This window comes from Cyprinus carpio, chromosome A22 (genome assembly GCF_018340385.1).
Source record: "Cyprinus carpio isolate SPL01 chromosome A22, ASM1834038v1, whole genome shotgun sequence".
Classification (NCBI taxonomy): Eukaryota; Metazoa; Chordata; class Actinopteri; order Cypriniformes; family Cyprinidae; genus Cyprinus; species Cyprinus carpio.
In genome coordinates, this window is record NC_056593.1 from 16,092,391 (window position 1) to 16,099,670 (window position 7,280).

The following is a 7,280-nucleotide window of genomic DNA, read 5'->3' on the forward strand; positions in this document are numbered from 1 at the left end:
ATTTTCATGGGCAGTGAAGAGAATTTTAAAAAGCTCTTTGATCTTTGGATGCCATTTTCTACAATCCCCAGATGCTTTCACACACGAATACATCTTACACATACTGCACACACAAGGGACCATAGTGGAGAGATTTGCAAAGGAGTCATAAAACAAACAATATTTACTCAAGGATGTTCTCAGGAAAGAGCAGAAGAGATTGTTCTTGAAGGGGAAGGAAACACATGAAGGGCACATCCTGGGCCAAACTTCCTCTGAACATGGAGGCACGTGCTGTTGTCAAAAACTTCAAATGAAGCTTAAATATGATTGTGTCAGGAGTCCAAATATAATAGCAATACAATGATATACAGCTCGAGGGACTATTTAATCTACATGCCTAGTGAAAGCAAGAGAAGTCAGTTCATCCTTGCACTGCATTTCACTCAGAACAGTGCATTTCAATATTAGCTTACCAAGCATACCTAGCATTTAGCATAGGTGCTTGTCTTTCAAGAAGTTTCACAAACTATAGAAACAGTTTGAAGATATTACATTAAATGTATGCGAAATGTGGATGCCAGACTGCACAAATTAATCTCACTTGCACAGTTACAGTCTTTTATACTGGGTTAAAGCTACATGCTAACACTAGCACAAGCTACAAAATAAAACTTAAGAGAGGAGAATAATAGAAGAATAATACAGTTCTTATGGTCTGTAGCCCTTTGTTGTGGTGTTAACAGTAGCTGGTTTGCTGATTGCAGCTAGTCGGGATCTAGCTTTAGCCATTAAGCTACAAACAAGATGCAATGTCCAGATGAAGTCACAACAGTCCTTAAGTCTGTGATTTCATCTCTGTCTAGAGGGTCAATGGGTGGATTTTGTCGCTAACTCTGCTTTACGATTTCAGCCACCTGCTTCAACTTTAGCGTGCGCAGTTTTTTCTGTCGTTGTTTCTCGCGGTACCAAAGATGTTCACAGTACTCATCAGATGTTAGATCGCTAACTCCTATTAGATGGAGTTCCTTGTAGCTCCGCGGCAAGGCAGCGTAATTTCCAGGATGGGTGTTCTGTGCTCTTGACATGTGGTTCTTGGGGATGACGTGGACCTCGTAGCGGGCTAGCGTCGATGAGAACGTGTTCGTAGGCTACGCAGAGATACAGGCCGGCATTAGCGGATGATAAGTGCTGGAGGAGGAGCCCACGTTGCATATGGATGAGGTTTTCTTCACCTGGAACCAACTGAGAGATAGAAAGGGGTTTGTGTTACAATAGAAGAGGATGAGTTAAGTATACATCCACTTATTTTATGGTTTTTAGGTTAAGTCTTCTAAACAGGATGTGGGTAGTGGTCTTTGATTGTTTGGCTGTGGTTTGGCTGAATTATCCACTTGATCGTGGCTTGTGGTGATAGTGGGATACATTCCAGGAAGGTTGAGTTTTGTCTCCACAGCGTAAACTGTCTTCAGTTCAGCATTCTCTGAACCTGGAGAGATGAAAGGACACTTATAGCTTCAGAAAAGTTTATTTTTTATTTATTTGGAACGTGTTCTATTACTTCTTTAACAGCAAAACCAAAAACTTGTATTAAGAATGTAAACAAGATCAGTTTTGATTTCATATTAAACTGGTGCACACATCTTAGCATGTGTTAGTATCCATTTTGTGCACTAGAGGGAGTATTGTGCATTTTTTCTTCAGGGCTGGCCAATATCATCCACAACCCGAAGGTGGAAAGTGGTGAGGTTTAACAAAAAGTGATTTATTACCGTCTCTCATGTCCTGACACTGGCTCCAGGGGTCTCCATACCTCACATCCTGTCTCCTGGCACGCCTGCGGACCACAAGAGGATGTTACTGACCCTCAGATCCATTATTTGACAGGTTTCCTGGTGGTTTTCAGTATTAGTAATTCAAGCCATTTAGACTAATAAATTCTCCAAATAATATTAATACAAATTCACTCTAACCAAGCGTACAATTTCTTCACCGTTTGTTAAGAAAACTCAATAAAATGTACACATTTAAGACTGAAATCACTTCTACCAAAAAAAAAAAAAATGGTGTAGAAACAATTTTCACTCAGAAATTGCTAGTTGTTCACAAATAATTACAAAGAAACAAGTAACATTGAAATTAAAAATGAAATTCTGAAGTACAAAGCGTGAAATAGTATTTTCTTGTAAAACATACTCCAAAAATCTTTATTTACAAAAAATATTCTTAAAGTGTAATAAACTGTACCATGTTGATATTTATGGTGACCTTGTTACAGTATAATTATACATTTAAGTACCATTAATGTAATGTAAATTGTATTTACTATGTTTAGGATTCGGATTTGGTTTAGAGTTAGTTTCTTTTTATTACTATCGCAAGTACACGTAACGTTTTTTTTGTATAAATCAATATATATATATATATATATATATAATATATATATATATATATTTCGAAACATTCTTTAAATAATCACTAAAATGCTAAAATGATTATATGGATTTCCGACCAATGAGAATGTATTAAATTTAATACAAAGGGAAGTACCTTTGTTGTTGCTAGGGAGTAGTTGTTGAGTACATGAGGACCGTCCCAAGGCGCGGTATGGGTCTGAGAGCTACAGACAGCAGTCTCGCTGCTTTTCCCCATACAGCTCACACCTCTGCACAGGAAGCTGGGCGACCCCTTCATCACTGCTTACAAAGGCACTTTGCTAGTGAAGAAAAATCCAAAATACATGATGATGTATGTCTAAATGTGATATAAAACAGTCTAACCTTTAATAAATTAGCTAAATGAAAGGTAATTAATGATAAACTTTAGCAAATCTAGCATTTACAGTGACACACTTACAAGAGAGTCAATGGGGCAAGACACATTAGAACAGGTTTCAAAGCAAAAAATGAAGCTCATATTATTTAGCCTTAGAAAACCAGAAGTGACCACCCCACTAAACATGTCCACTTACCCTCTTGGTGGAGAGCGCCATGATGGTTTGAAATATTGGGGGTTTAAGTAGTCTCTACAAATCGAAAAAAAGAAGAAAAGAAATAACCAACACATAAAGGCCTGGCTATTTCTCTTGAACAAGAGAAGAAGACAATGCATAGTTTGGGCTGAAAAGGAGGACAGCTTGTCATAACAGGCCCTTGTAACAGTGGTTAAAACTTTCTACTGTTGGTGTCATTTGGCGCATTCATACTACAGTAGCAAATGAGACTTGAACTCTTAACAGGTCTCTTGCGTAGGCTAGGCAGGCAATATTCTTTCCTATTATATTGTCGCCCTGCATAGGTTTGAGTGGCTGCTCTGTAATATACACAAGGTTTTTGATGCAGTGAAATCACTTGAAATAGTTGTATAGTCATAATGGACTATACGAATTTTGGAGGAGAGATTTGGGAGGATGCAGCAGTACTTAGAGTGAATATTTGATCTGTTTCTCACACAAAACGATTAGCTAACTTTAGAAGACGGAAATGAGCTACGCACACTACTTTAGATGTTCGTAGTGTCTCGTAGGAAATGCGAATCTGTGGAGATTCCTTTGGTGACGACAGAACAGCGCCAGGCAGATCAATGAACCCTGTTGAGCTGCGGTGGCGGTACATTCCCTTCATCTCCAGAGCAAAACCAACACATTCCTCACTGTCTAAAGTTTTGGATAAATGAGATCTTCTTTTTGTTCACTAAACACAGTATTCTTGGTGTAACACTGCCTCTCCTGTTCCTGGGTTTGTTCACTTGAGTAGACAGCCATGGGAAATCTGGTTTTCTTCTTCATGAGTTATTTTTGTTTGGGAAATGCTGACATGAAAACAACAACCAATAGAGCCCAGGGTCAGAGGTCATGAGTCCAACAGATGGCTCGATAAACAAGTGAGAGAAGAAACTGAGATCATTTTAAATTACCTTGAAGACATTAAGCTCTTCTAGAATGATTTCTTCAGTTTCCCAGTTCTCTTTAGGTACAGAGACCACCTTTAATACTCTGCCATCATCTGGAGATACAGAAGATTAACCATGTATGATTACGACAGATCGATAGATGATAGAACAATAGAATGACAGATAATAATAGAATGATATATGATAGAACCCATAGATAGACAGATAGAAAGATAGATAGATGATAGATAGATAGATAGATAGATAGACAGACAGATAGATAGATAAACTGAAAAACAAGATAGTTAGAATGATAGACATAACAATAGATATATAAAACAACAGATAGATAGATAGATAGATAGATAGATAGATAGATAGATAGATAGATAGATAGATAGATAGATAGAATATTAGACGGACGGACGGACGGACAGACAGACAGAATGTTAAGGCCCCAATATACAGTACTTCAACTGAAATCGTTTGGCTCCTAAACACCTTTGACCTTCCATTGGTCCATGGCGGTTACGCAATAGGTGGGTGTGTTCTGAAACTCCACCTTCTCTGATGTGCAATTTTTTTCTCATTCAACGGAGGTCAGACAAGAGAACAACATCTCCTATCACTAGCAACATAAATACAATGTGTTGAATGGCTGAGCTGGCACAGATATATTCGCACCTGTACAATCGACCCGGAGTTATGCAAAAAGTGACGCAGAGAAACATCCGAGCAAGTTTTCCAAAGTCATGAAAAGAATGAAAAGAAAGGTAAGATATAAGTAGCAAACCAATTACATGTGTTTCAAATAAAATGTTACACCATCTGTGCTGCTGTGGTTTTTCTTTCAATAAGCGAATTTAAGGGTATACACTAAATGAAATGCCAATGGCATACAGTAAATAAACCTTTGTTTTTATCAAAAGTAAATCATGAACCCCATAAAATATAAAAAGGTTTGGGAAAAATTATCCCGTTTAACAAAAAATGAACACAATAAAATAAAGTAAACAAACTGACTCCAATATTTTTCCCATCATGCTAAAAGGTTTTTTAGACTATGAGACATTCACACGTTCCATAAAGAACTAATTACGGAAATAGAATGGCTTTGTATTTAAAAAGGATACGTCTCTGAACGGTGCTAAATTATTCTTTTGGGTTTTAATATTCTGGGCCATTGGTGCCCGTCTAAACCTAGATTGCCTACGTTATTTTATTTCATAGTTGTTGGGGTTTTGGGGGGTTTCTCGCGAATGTCGGGGACACAGTTTAAATTTAAACAACACCCGTCCCGCGCACTGGGGGTGTCAGAATGTTTCGGAAAACAGTAACCACGCTCAGCCTTTTCTAAAATTCTTTTTGCCCCCAAACGAAAGACCGAAAACGAAAAAGATACGGGGCCTTTTGGACAGACAGACCGATAGACAGACAGATAGAAGGTAGACAGAAGACAGGGCAGACTGATTGATAGATATTCCCCATCAAACTTCAACCTAAACCAGAAAAAAACCCATCTTTGAATAAATGACATAATGCACCATACAGTTACCATGGTGAGTGAGCCGGCTTTTGGCATGTGGATAATTGCAGCACACTGGGGTGACAGGTTACCTGTTCTTGTCAGTACACAGTAGAGGGAGCTGACTTCTGAACAACGGTTGGGGCATATTTGTTCGGGAAAAAAGTATCTATTTGCCCTAAATGATTCACTTAAATGGGTTCACGCATACACCCACCAGTCCAGGGGAACAAATGTTAGACAGGAAAAGAAACATTGGCTCCTTGGAATGTCAGAATAATCCCAGGCAACAGGACCACTGACCATCGTGGGAACAGAGGTCATCTTTAAAAGCATTTACTGGATCTAGGAGCTGATGTAGGAGATTTTCATATTTGCAGTGCAATTTTAGGTCTAATGCTAACACCAACCAGTAACACTATTTTACTACTGTAGTATAAAAAATCCCATTCACTGAACAAGTAGATCTTTTGTTGACCACTTTCCAAATACCTGTGCCAAGATGTAAGACATCATACTGCCCGTCCTCGGCATCAACCCTATCAACCACAAGCTTCTTCAGCCTGTAGGGGGCGTTGATCCGAGTGAAGACGGGACGCCTATGAATGGGCATCACTGGCTCCCACATCAGCTGATGGGTCCTCATGAAGCTCACAACATCGTCTGGGAAATCTCGGTGTGGACTTGTGCAAAGGGTCATAGGGTTTTACTCGGACACTGAAGGGATATAGAGCTTTAGTAAGCTTATATTTTGGAACCCTGTAGGGACTGATTTTGGCTAAACAGTCCCAGCCTAAGGTAAAAATAGTCAAAAATTTGTGCAGATGTGTATTTGGGCCACTGTTCGAGATCATAGTGCAGCGAACATCATAAATTCTTGGTTATCCATATTGAGAAATGCAAATTTTGAAGGAATCTTCTGTTGTCAGACCAATTGGTTCAGCGGGTCCCCCCAAAGCAGGGAATGTTACACGTTCACACAATCTAGTATGATAAACTTGCTTACTAAACTTGCCTGTGCAAAGGCAAGGTTTTACCAGCTTTTACATTGTAAAACCACTAAACATGGTTACCTTCAAATGATGCCCACAAAAGGTAAGAGCATGGTGTCCAAATGAAATAAACACAAGTAGATCCATTTTACTACTATGTGTGAAATGAATCTAAAATATGTTTATGATCTTAATTGCACTTTCTAGTCCAAGGGTTTCCAAACCTCTTCTTGGAGGGCCAAGACCATCCTGCAGAGTTTAGCTCCAACCAGCCTTAACACACCTGCCTGGAGTTTCTGTCGATCCTGAAGACTTGGAGGTGGATTGCTGGGTGTGTTGAATTGGGTGGAGTCAAACTGTGCAGATCGGGATCTCTAGGGAACAGTCTGGACACTGGCACTATTCTTGTCACTAAACCCAGAATGGTGATATAGGGGTTAGCTTGCCACCTCAAGTTAAGGTCAGTCCAGTCGGGAAATATCAGACTTCAGCAACTAATGGAGCAGAACGTCACAGCCCTGATAAGTGATTTCCTATCGGTGACCTCATCGGAGTCCATACACTCCAGGCACTTCATAAAACCAGCAACTGGTCAAGCAGGCCCCCCTAGAGTGCCTGGGTTGACATTTTTTATTACAACCCCTTGAGGTAGTCTCAGCTTAGTTGCATGGAGTAACTGGCAACATGGTACAGCTTGGTGACCTTTAACGAACTTATATGCAATCCAGAACCAACCAGTGAGATCTCAGCAAATCTTGCTCCAAAACACCAAGATTACAGTTTTAACAGTCTGAATCCTTGAATGCCCAAAAGAAAAGCAAACTCAACATGACAAACAGTCATCTTCTACGACTCTACCAAACATAATTCATTCCCTGTTGAGAACTTCTTAC

At 39.4% G+C, this 7,280-nt stretch overlaps 1 pseudogene; it reads right to left on the minus strand.

The window, feature by feature from the left end:
- Positions 1–869: 869 nt before the first annotated feature.
- LOC122135028 lies at positions 870–1,994 on the minus strand (annotated as a pseudogene).
- Between the last annotated feature and the right edge of the window lie 5,286 nt (positions 1,995–7,280).